This window comes from Diabrotica virgifera, chromosome 4 (genome assembly GCF_917563875.1).
Source record: "Diabrotica virgifera virgifera chromosome 4, PGI_DIABVI_V3a".
Classification (NCBI taxonomy): Eukaryota; Metazoa; Arthropoda; class Insecta; order Coleoptera; family Chrysomelidae; genus Diabrotica; species Diabrotica virgifera.
The window spans coordinates 65,236,364-65,247,102 of record NC_065446.1 but is presented as its reverse complement, the minus strand read 5'-3'; the positions used below and the strand labels follow the sequence as shown (position 1 = coordinate 65,247,102).

At 36.8% G+C, this 10,739-nt stretch overlaps 1 long non-coding RNA gene across 1 annotated transcript; it reads left to right on the top strand.

Annotated features, from left to right (window-relative positions):
• The first annotated feature begins 5,018 nt into the window (after nucleotides 1-5,018).
• LOC126883532 (uncharacterized) lies at nucleotides 5,019-6,662 on the top strand. The gene is made up of 2 exons (XR_007697691.1): nucleotides 5,019-5,252; nucleotides 5,411-6,662. It is a non-coding gene; the product is annotated as an uncharacterized LOC126883532 (long non-coding RNA).
• The last annotated feature ends 4,077 nt before the right edge of the window (nucleotides 6,663-10,739 follow it).

The following is a 10,739-nucleotide window of genomic DNA, read 5'->3' as shown; positions in this document are numbered from 1 at the left end:
CAGGGGTGAATACAAAAATATAAGGGGTTTTTTTCGACGTTCGTGATTGAGAGAGTGCACCAAAATTTGGGAATAAGTAGACCATGACATAACTAAGTAAAATCCTCAGAGCCGGAAACCTGAGGTGGGGGACGAGGGTAGTTATAAGGGGTCAAAGTCGCCGTTTTTATTATTTTTTTTTCGTGACGCTCATGATCGAGATAGTGCACCAAAATTTGGGAATAAGTAGGTCGTGAGGTATAATAATAGTCTCCCGTTTTATACCGCTCACGTGGCTTTGGGAGTATAGCAGGGTAGTCTGCTATATCTAGGGCCTACGGTATACAAGGAAGGTAACAGGGCCAGTGCTACGCTTCAACCGCCTATAATTACCCCTGGTTTTACCCAAGGTACTAATTTTATTTAGGCTGAGTCGACCTGGGGCCTATAAACATTTAAAAATGTCTAGTTGTTCTTGCCGGCGGTAGGATTTGAACTCCGGACCACCGGTACGCTAGCCTAGCACACTACCACTCGGCTACGCCGGCCCTTCATGAGGTAACTAAGTATAATCTCCAGGGGTGGAACGCTGCGTGGCCGATAAAGGGATGGGGGTAGGTGTGAATATAAAAAATATAAGGGGTTTTTTGGGACGTTCTAGATTGAGATAGTGCACCAAAATTTGGAAATAAGTAGACCATGACTTAGCTAAGTAAAATCCCCAGAGCCGGAAACCAGAGTTGGGGATGAGGGTAGTTTTAAGGGGTCAAAGTCGCAGTGTGTATTATTTTTTGGTGACCTGGCACAACATTTGTCCCCCACGCAGCATTCCGCCCCTGGAGATTTCACTTAGTAATGTCATGATCTACTTATTCCCAAATCTTGGTGCACTATCTCGATCACGAACGGCAAAAAACCCTCATATATTTTTATACTCACCCCTGACTACCACCCCTTTGTACCCCAAGCAACGTTCCGCCCCTGGAGATTTTACTTAGTTACGTCATGACCTACTTACTCCCAAATTTTGGTGCACTATCTCCATCATGAGCGCCACAAAAAAAATAATAAAAACCGCGAATTTTACCCCTTATAACTACCCTCGTCCGCCACTTTGGTTTTCGCCTCTGGGGATATTACTTAGTTATGTCATGGTCTACTTATTCCCAAATTTTGGTGCACTATCTCGATCATAGGAGTCACAAAAAAATAATAAAAAACGGGATTTTGACCCCTTATAACTACCTTCCTCCCCCAATCTGGTTTCCGGCTCTGGGGATTTTACTTACTTATGTGATGGTCTACTTATACCCAAATTTTGGTGCACTATGTCAATCACCAACGTCGCAAAAAGCCCCTTATATTTTTTATATTCACCCCTACCCCCACCCCTTTGTCGGCCACGCAGCGTTGCGCCCCTAGAGATTTTACTTAGGTACGTCATGACCTACTTATTTCCAAATTTTGGTGCACTATCTCGATCATGAGCGTCATAAAAAAATAATAAAAACCGCGACTTTGACCCCCTTACCCTCGGCCCCCACTCTGGTTTCCGGCCGTTGGTGAAAGTCATGTACACAACTAATTCAACATATCCACGTATAGTTTTTCCATATTACTTATCACGCACAAAATCCGCTCCCAGCTCTTAGACTAAAATGGTTGGGAGATTTGAGGAGGGGGGATTATGGAAGACTTTAAGGGTTTAAGGGGCTATGGTAAATTAATGGCTATTCGTGCCGGTCCTAGCTTGCGTGGGGGAGGAGCTCTGAATTGAGTAGGGGCTCTTCAGTACTTCACAGAAGACGGACTGGGAGGGGGGATGTCCTCAACCCCGACACGGCGCGTCCCAATGGCTGATAGGGAACGTTCCTGTAGATATGCAGGTCAGGTACGAATAAAGTTAAACCGAATAAGTACCCGCGGATCAACTGAGGGCATGACATAGGGCAGCAGCTACGTCATTATTGCACTGGGGCTGTGTGATTCATACAGGTCTGGTATAAAATACTCACAGGCGGCAACTACATCTTAGTTCAACCGGCTGTGATAGTGCGATCAGGCAGGCAACGGGAAACCATCTGATTATCTTCCCAGAGAGCGTTATAAAATGACGACTAGGCAAGGAAATTCTGTGCTTTGCAATCCGGCTAGCAACCAGCGCCGTATCGATTCCGGGTCGAATGGTGTGAAATGGACGACCAGGCAATATCTGCGAAATGGCATACTGGAAGATCAAACTTAGCATTACGTAAAAAACACCGCATCGCAACATGGAATGTTAGGGGGCTGCTAGAGCCAGGTAAATTGTATATACTAGAAAATGAACTGATCAAGGAGAAGATGGATATCTGCGGGGTATCTGAGACACACTGGGAAGGCCAAGGACATTGGGAAGCCACTCACTATAAAGTTTTCATGTCAGGAGCTAACAAATCAGGACAAAAAGGCGTAGCAATATTAATTCAAAAACGTTGGGCAAAATATGTACATGAATACTTTCCAGTAAATAATCGTATAATAAAAATAACCCTAAACGCTAAACCAGTCAAAATGCACATTATACAGGTATATATGCCAACATCCGAAGCGACAAAAGATATAGTAGAAGAAACATACCATCTGATACATGAAACCATCTCTAATATACCTAAGAAAGAACCAATGATGATAATAGGAGATTAGAACGCAAAAATAGGAAGAACGAAAGTAGACGAACATTTGAAAGGAACGATAGGTGAGCATGGCTTAGGCGAGCGAAATGACAGAGGTGAGCGGCTCCTTCAATTTGCCATCGATATGGATCTCAGTATAGTAAACACAATGTTTAAACATCATCCGCGAAGATTATCAACATGGTCTTCGCCTGGAGGACGATACAAGAACCAAATAGATTATATTCTTATCAATAAACGATGGAGGAGCTCTGTAACCAATGTGAAGACAAAACCAGCTGCAGACTGTGGTTCGGACCATAAAATGCTACAAGCAGAATTTCGCATTAAGTTGCACAGTAAAACAATTGCAAAAAAGACAAAAATTGGTTCCAAAACACCCGGAAAAGTTTAGAGAGGCACTAGCAAAAGCTGACCTACCAGTTACTACCGGAGATCCTGAGAAAACGTGGGAATACACAAAGAAGTTGATCACCGAAGCCACCAACAACACAAATCCCAAAGAAAAAATAGATAGAAAAAAACATTGGATGACTGAAGAAACTCTCAACCTTGTAGAAGAAAGACGAAAACTTAGAAACAGCACGTCAAATTCAATACAAAAAGAAATAGAGATAAGCACCACAAATACAACTATAAAACACTTGTGCAGAAGGGACAAAAATAATTATATAAAAAGCATATGTGAACAACTAGAGGAACATGCTGACCGCCAACAATCTAGAGACTTTTCTCCAAAGTCAAATATCTAGCGAGAGAATTCAAACCACAGACACAATCATCAAAGATAATAGTGGAAATACCATAACAAACCCAGACAGTATCGCAGAGGTTTGGAAACAATATTGTGAAATACTATTCTCTAACAACGACCCATACCATAATACAGAGAAAAGAAGTTATGAAAAAGAACCTCAAATATTGAAATCTGAAATTGAGTCGCCAATAAAAAAGCTAAAATGTAGAAAAGCACAAGGAGATGATGGAATAACAGCTGAAATACTCAAAGAAATGGGAGAATTAGAGACAAAAGTAATGCTTAGAACTTGCAATGAGATCTGGAATACCGGAAAGTGGCCAAATGACTGGGGTAAACTCACGTTTATTCCCATATACAAAAAAGGTTCTCCGACAGATTGCAGTAATTACCGTACAGTAGCGTTGATATTGCACGCGAGCAAAGTACTTCTAACAATAATCAATGAAAGATTAAAATCCATTCTCTTACCGCAAATTCCACAAGACCCTAATAGCACACGACGTCCTTTGGACGTCCAAAATAGGTCCATTTTTGGTCCTTACGTCCATGGACTATAAACGGACGTCCTTTGGACGTCCCATGTTGGACGTCCTTCGGAAGGAATAAATATGGACGTCCTTTGGACGTCCGACGTTGGACGTCCTTCGGACGGAATAAATATGGACGTCCTTTGGACGTCCGACGTTGAACGTCCTTTGGACGTCCATACTGGACGAAATACGGACGTTTTATGAACGCTTATATATTATATTGGACACATTATACCAATTACGGGATCAAATAGCAAAATAATTCAATAAAATATTAACTTACGCGTTAACTTTACGTTAATGAAATACAGTCAAACCTGTCAGTAACGGCCACTAAAATGAAAGAACTATTGGCCGATATAGAAAGGTGGCCGTTATTGCCAGTTTTTGTAGTCTAGATATACAGTAAAACTTGTGTTACTGGCCACCTGATAAAATCGGCCACCTGTACTAACGGCCGGTTTAAATATTCCCCAAACCAATTATATCTGGACTACAAAAACTGGCAATACCGGTCACCTTTCTATATCGGCCAATAGCTTTTTCATTTTTAGTGGCCGTTACTGACAGGTTTTACTGTAATTGGTTTGGGGAATTTTTAGCTGACCGTTAGTACAGGTGGCCGGTGTTTGCAGGGGGCCGGTAACACAGGTTTTACTGTAGTTTAAATCGAAAAGATTAAATCTTAATTCAAAATTGTATATACAATAATTATTACAATTATAAACAAACTATATAGTTTAATATCCAAAACATGTTTTTGATTTTATGTAATGTAATGAAAATCTTATTTGTAAATTATTGGTTACAATGTTTAACAATAGGAAATATTCAAGAATAAATAAAATAAAAGTTTAATCCTAACAACACAAAACATTCCAGGAATATAGGTAGGTACTACCGTTCTATTCCGTGAACATCTATCTGATTAAATTATGGGTGGAAAGTTACCACAAGATATTCTATGAACATAGTACAATGTCTTCCTGGAGGGGTAAAATTTTCCATTACAAGATTTTAAGAGAGGCCATTTACTGTTCAATTTGCGTTCATTTTCAAAGCCGCGCGAGTATCTATGTAGCGTCGCGTGGTCATTGGTCATCACATTTCATTTTCATAAGATAACCGATAACCTAAAAATTTAGTAAAAATTTTGATTGGAAAAAAATGCATCGATAAGGGGGTGTGGGAAATGGAAATTAGTGGCTTTTCTGCTGTACTGTCTGCTAGTCAAATCACACAACACTTTTTTCTATGCTGCTAGTTTTTGCTCTGGGCTCTGGCTGGATCTCTTGTTTAAACAATTTTGTAAGTATTATAAAATCCGTTTTCAATTTTCTTTATTCTTTATGAAACGAATCATTTATGCATGCATATTATTACCTGTAAATAGTACCTATTTCCTATTTCTTTTGATTTTTAATTGTAAAGAATAGAAAAATTACCCTTCATTTTAATTTTTTTAGAATCAGCTGAAAGTGGCCTACAAAAAAAAACCAAGAAGGAAATGTATAGCCTTGTGGCTATGAAAGGCAAAAGAGAGATATAAAAAGTGTATTGGCTAGTTGGAAGAAAGTCCACATTGTCCATGCATAATAAGTTATTACTTTATCAACAAATATCAAGAAGATAGCAGGGTCACGAGCAACAACTTCATAAGTTCAAGAATATCGAGGAAATCCAGCTCCTCGATACTACTGGGCAAACTAGAAGATTGAAGAGGACAAAGCCTTTTGAACTAGTTTGAGTGATAGGTGATAGTGAAAAACGGAGCATAGTGCTTGTGTGCTGTGCCTGTGTATGTTAGAATAGTGCATGATCTTGTTAGATTAGATAAGAGACGCTATGGGGTAAGCTCTTCATTTTAAGAAACAGTAGTAATTTAGGTTAAATTAAAATTGCTCATTGGTCAGTTATGACCAGATTGTTTTTTTATGTTTGGCAAAAAGGACTTAAGTCAGAATAGCACATTGATAATGTTTTGATGATTTCTGGACCAGAAAAAAACTGTTGTAGATGTAAACTGTATGTACAGTAGAATCTACTACAGTACTGTAGAAATCATCAAAACATTATCGATGTGCAATTCTGACTTAAGCCCTTTTTCCCAAACATCGGAGAATTGTAATGTACAATAATTCTCCTATCTGCTTTTTCATGAATTTTGTAGGAGATGAAAAACCATTTTTAGGATCATCTGCTTTCACATGTAAATTTTGACATGTTTTGTAGTAAATAGATAGTTGAATTTACTACAAAACATGTCAAAAAATATATGAAAACAGGAGGTGACTATAAAAAAAGTTTTTAGTCTCTCTTACAAAACTCATGAAAAAACAAATCGGAGGTATGTCACATCAGTGACTATATCCAGGGAATGTCTAAAAAATATACTTTGATGTCCCAAGAACCAAATATAACCTACAGTCCATCTAATTTACTTACTGTTGCAGGTCATTATCTACGCCAGAGATCTAAGTTGACATAGTTGCCAAAGTATAAAAAGATCCTGAATCCATTTTAAATCAAATATATCACATAATTATTGTAAACGTGGATTATACAACAAAACAAATTAATATTCAATGTAAATAAGTAAAAACTTAAGAAATAGAGAACAAGAATTAAGTTATAATCTTTTAAGATTTGCAGTGCAAGAGTTTTTGCACTGCATTGTTAATAATTAAAAAACGGCTCCGAACTCTTGGCAAAAAGCTGGTAGGTTTCTTTGTATAAGTTTGTCTACAATAACAACTAAAAAAGTTGTCAGATACCTCGATTATTCCAAGTCGTTATAAAATTAGGTGAAATTTATATTTTTATAGTAGAGGATCTTTTTATAGTAAAGTAAATAATAAAAACAGTAAATATAATAAATAAAACAGATACTTATAGTAAAGAATATAAACAAATATGAAGTGTCATCACCGTAACTGTCAAATAAATGTTACCAATTTATTCTAAAATGTCACCTTCGTTCCATTACAGTTACAGTGTGATCCGAACAAATCTGCTTCATAAAAACGCTTTATAATCCATTTATACAAATTAAATGAAACATATTATTGTGTATTTCTTTAGAAAAGTAACATTAATAGAAATCTTCAAATATTATTTCTACGCGTATATAATAAAATATGTCTAGTGGCTGTAATTCCATTGTACTCGGCAAAGTGATTCTAAAAAAGAACACACCTACCGCCTAAATATTTCAGTTAAAATAAATAACAGTTAGTAAATTAGACGAAGTATGTAGATATATACAGGGTGTAACAAAAATACAGGTCATAAATTTAATCACATATTCTGGGACCAAAAATAGTTTGATTGGACCTAACTTACCTTAGTACAAATGTGCACACAAGAAAAGTTACAGCCCTTTGAAGTTATATATATATATATATATATATATATATATATATATATATATATATATATATATATAATAGCACTAAGGGCCTTAGAGGCCCATGGCTTGAAAAAGTTTGTTTTTTTCTTCATTTTCACGTTTCTTTATGTACTGAGATCTTCTCTGGCTTGATATGTGATTTTTCTCCATTCCTTCCTGTTATTCATTTTTCTTTTCTGACCCTGTAGCACCATTCTTTCCAAATCTTTTTCGACCTCTTGCTTCCATCTATTTTTCGGCCTTCCTCTTCTCTTTCTTGAAGCTGTAGTGTAGTTTAGTACCATTTTTGGAGTCCTCGTGTTTGGCATCCTTTCAATGTGACCTCGCCATCTAAGTCTCTGTGCCTTTATCACTCATTTGAAGTTACAAGATGAAGTGATTTTTTCCAATATATCGAAAACTATTAGAGATTTTTCATTGAAAATGGACATGTGGCATTATTATGGCAGCAGTATCTTACGAAAAAACTATAGTAAAATTTGGACACCCCATAAAAATATTTTGGGGGTTTTGTTCCTTTAAACCCCCCCAAACTTTTGTGCACGTTTCAATTTGATTATTATTGTAGTACCATTTAAACACGTTTTAAAAACTTTTTTGCCTCTTATTGCTTTTTCGAAAAGTCAATTTTTATCGAAATATTTTGAATATTTGTCAAATCCACCACATATTTGTATATGGTTAAGTACGATTATGGAGACTTGGTAATAATATGCAGACTTATTTATGCTTTACATTTTTAGGTATATTTTGAACCATATTAAAAAAGAAGCCAGATCTCGATAAAATGTGCCTTATCGAAAAAATACAAAGAGGCAAAAAAGTTTTAAAAACATTCTGTTTAACTAATGGTACCTCAGTAATAGTTTAATTGGAACGTACACAAACATTTGGGGGGTTTAAAGGAACAAAACCCCCATAAAATTTTTATGTAGACATGTTAAAAAAGAAGTCGCAACTCGATAAAAACTGCCTTATCTGAAAAATACTAAGAAACAAAAATATTGAATTTAACTAATGGTACCACAATAATAAAATTGAATTGGAACATACACAAAAGTTTGGGAGGATCTAAGGGATCAAGACAGCGGCGGCTCGTGGGTCAATCTTCAGGGGGGTCATTTTGGTTTGAAAACTTCAAACTGTTGATTTTTTAAAGTATTTAAAAGATCTTTTAGCATTTATATTTTAGATAAAAAATACAGACTTAGATAAAACTCAATACTATTTACCCTAGTTTTCCGAAAATTAAATTTGTCTTTTTTTAGAGTAAATCTTTTAAAAAATATAGGAAAAATGGTATGAACAGGTTATTGACTGATATATAGATAGGAATATTTATAGTATAATAAATTGTAAATTTATTAAAACGAAACTTACTTTAAATATTTTTATATTTTAAGTCAATTCTTCTATCCTTTAGTTCTGCAAAATAGTCTATGACCTTCTCATTGAACAAGCAGACGGTAACTAACTAAACGTGAGGCCGTCGACTCTACTACAGGTATACGACGGAAAGGTCACTCCCACTCTCGCCCACGAAATTGCTATCTGCCGTCTCTTTTCTATTTTACATGCATTTGTCCATAAGCCATAAGAACTGTATGTAGACAATTTAAAATACGGCCCAGCCACGGGCTTGTGTATAGCGCGAGGCGCGACGTCTATTATATTTGTTTTGCCAATGCAGACTGCTGAGAGTATTTCAGAGTGAAGTTTTAGATAAAAGATATTTTTAATAAAATTGGTATTTTTATGAGATTATTTTAGGGGGGTCATTGACCAATTGACCCTAAGGAGGAGCCGCGCTTGGATCAAGACCCCCATAAAATTTTTATGGGGTGCACAAATTTCACCATAATTTTTCTTTAAGATATTCCTGCCATAATACTGCCACATGTCCATTTTCAATAAAAAATCGCTAATAGTTTTCGATATAATCAAAAAAATCGATTTTCATTTTGTAATTTCAAAGGGCTGTAACTTTTTTTACATGCATATTTGTACTAAGGTAAGTTAGGTTCATTCGAACTATTTTTGGTCCCAGAATATGTGATTTAATTTATGACGTGTATTTTTGTTACACCCTGTATATACAACCGATTACGCACCACCTTAAAAATTGGGCATTTTTGATGTCTCGAATTTCCTAAACCTGTTGTTGCATCTAAGTGATTTTTTTATAATATTCTAGCCTAGGCCCTAGGCTATAGGTTAAGTACCTCCTTATGCTTGTCATGCACGGGGAGCTATACTGTAATATATATTATATCACATCGCACTCTATAGTAATGAGTGAGCCTGCACATACGGAACCATTTGTTTCCTGTCTGCAGGCTCATTCATTACTATAGAGAGGATATGATATAATGTACATATATTACAGCATAGCTCCCTGTGCATGACAAGCTTAAGGAGGTAACCTATAGCCTAGGCTATAATATTATAAAAAAATCACTTAGATGAAACAACAGGTTTAGGAAATACGAGACATCAAAAATACCCCATATTTAAGGTGGTGCGTTAATTTCTTGGAGAAGTGTATTGTAATTTAATGTAAATAATGTAATATCCAATAATTGTAATTTAATATAAGATGTAATATAAGTTCCTTAAAAAATATATTTTTTATTTCCCACGACATTAGATGAATGTTCGGCAGCAAGACATTGGACCAAACTGGGACGTCCTATGAAGGCCAATTGACGTCCACCGAACGTCCCTTCGGATGTTAAGTGGACCTCCATTGGACGTTTGGCAACGTGGCATTTGGACCAAAATTGGACGTCCTGTTAAGGTCCAATTCACGTCCCCTAGAACATCCGGTTAAGGTCCAATTTACTTCCGATTAAGGTCCAATTTACGTCCGATTAAGGTCCCATTTACGTCCGATTAAGGTCCAATTTACGTCCTATTAAGGTCCAATTTACGTCCGATAAGGTCCAATTTACGTCCGATTAAGGTCCAATTTACGTCCGATTAAGGTCCCATTTACGTCCGATTAAGGTCCAATTTACGTCCTATTAAGGTCCAATGTACGTCCGGTTAAGGTCCAATTTACGTCCGATTAAGGTCCCATTAAGGTCCAATTTACGTCCTATTAAGGTCCAATTTACGTCCGATTAAGGTCCAATTTACGTCCAATTAAGGTCCAATTTATGTCCGATTAAGGTCCAATTTACGTCCGATTAAGGTCCAATTTACGTCCGATTAAGGTCCAATTTACGTCCCCTAGGACGTCCGATCAAGGTCCAAATTACGTCCGATTAAGGTCCAATATACGTCCCCTCGGACCTTAGATGGACGTCCAATGGACGTTCGGTAGCGCGACATTTGGACCAAAATAGGACATATAAAGGACGTTCCTCGGACGAAAACGGACGTCC